The following is a 1785-nucleotide window of genomic DNA, read 5'->3' on the forward strand; positions in this document are numbered from 1 at the left end:
ATCTACACGGCTTGCATAGCCTCTACGACTTCCGTTGAAAAACTAGCGATATCATCGGCATAAGCCGTTATTTTCAAAAAATGAGGGCCGGATCAAAAAGGGACAATTTGTGTTTGTAATTGTAAAGCATGAAGAAAGGGTTCCATCGAGAGGGCAAATAACAGGGGCGACAGGGGGCATCCCTGGCGGGTGCCCCTTAATATGGGAAAAGAAGCAGACATCGCTCCAGCATAGCTGACTCTCGCAGTAGGACTATCATAGAGAGCTCGAATCCAGCTTACAAATTGGCCTTTAAAGCCAAAAGCCTCCAACACAGACCAGAGAAAGTCCCACCCCACTCGGTCAAAAGCTTTCTCAGCATCTAATAAAATCATACTGAGTGGGGTGTGATCTGTCTCCGCTATGTCAAAGGCAGTTATAGCCATATTAATATGTGCGGTGGTGTCCCTACCGATAACAAACCCATGTTGTTTTGGGTTGACTATTTTGGGTATAAACTGAGCCAACCGGGTGGCCAAAAATTTGGCAAATATTTTAGCATCTGTGTTGATTAATGAGGTGGGTCGATATGACCCACATTCGTCTGCCGGCTTGTCCTTTTAAAAAAAAAATGCCATTTTAGCAGTGTTCCAGGAACTCGGCACTTTCCCATTGTTACCTATAGATCTAATAACCTGATGGAGCAGGGGTAATAGCTCATCAATACACATTTTATAAACCTCTACAGGGAGAGAATCATCCCCAGCAGCTTTCCCTTATGATAAGGAAAGAATAGCTTGTCGAATCTCTAATAAACTAATATTTTCAGATAGCTGTATCTCCTGTTTTTCTATATTATTATGAACCAACTAATCTTGGATACTGGCCAAAGTAGGGTCATTTTTAGGTGTATATAGTGTTAGATAATACCTAACAAATTGTTCTAATATCTGTGCCGGTTGGTCGTAAATAATACTGTTGGGGCCTCTTAAGCTTTTGATCAACGTATTAGCTCTGTCGTCCGCGACTTAATGAGCTAGGATTTTCCCCATTTTATCTCCACTCTCGTATTGAGAGATTTGATATTTTTGTAATTTAACACTGCTTTTCTCCCTAAGTATCGTTTTTAAAGTTGCTTTCAAGTGTCCCTATTTTAACCCCAATTCTACTACATTAGGAGTATTTAAACGTAAGGCATCAGCTAATAAAAGCTCTTTTGAAAGAATAGTGAAAGTCAGTATTTTATTTGCTTTACGATGCTCGGAATTATGCCTAAAAAGAAATTGTTGTGTGAACCCCCGAATGCTGGCTTTACAGGAATCCAAGACTACAGTAAATGAGGCAGAATTAAGGTTAATATCAATAAACTATATGATGTAGCTTAATCTGGGAGATAAACCTTGTATTTGAAAATAAGTGCAGAGGAAAAGAGAACATCCTAGGACCTGAGCGAGCCAATGTACAGTTGAATGACAGCAAGATATTTATTTATTTATTTATTTATGGGCTTGTAACGCGCCGGCATCACACCCGAAGGTGTATCTCCGCGCGGTGCTGTGAAGAAACAGGTCGGGCAGCGCTCCTACTAGAATAGAGTTGTCTTTAGGCATTTCCTGAAAGCTAGATGACTCGGGCAGATAGGGTTATGATCGGAAGTAACCCGTGGGCATAACTCAATGGTGCTAGTTTTTATAACATTATCAGTTGCCTAGGCCATATCAATACGAGAGCATAGTTTATGGGGTGCTGAGTAATACGTGAAACCGGCAGAGTTAGGATAAATACTACGCCAAATATCCCTAATAT

Source organism: Lissotriton vulgaris, chromosome 3_1 (genome assembly GCF_964263255.1).
Source record: "Lissotriton vulgaris chromosome 3_1, aLisVul1.2, whole genome shotgun sequence".
In the NCBI taxonomy this organism is placed as follows: domain Eukaryota; kingdom Metazoa; phylum Chordata; class Amphibia; order Caudata; family Salamandridae; genus Lissotriton; species Lissotriton vulgaris.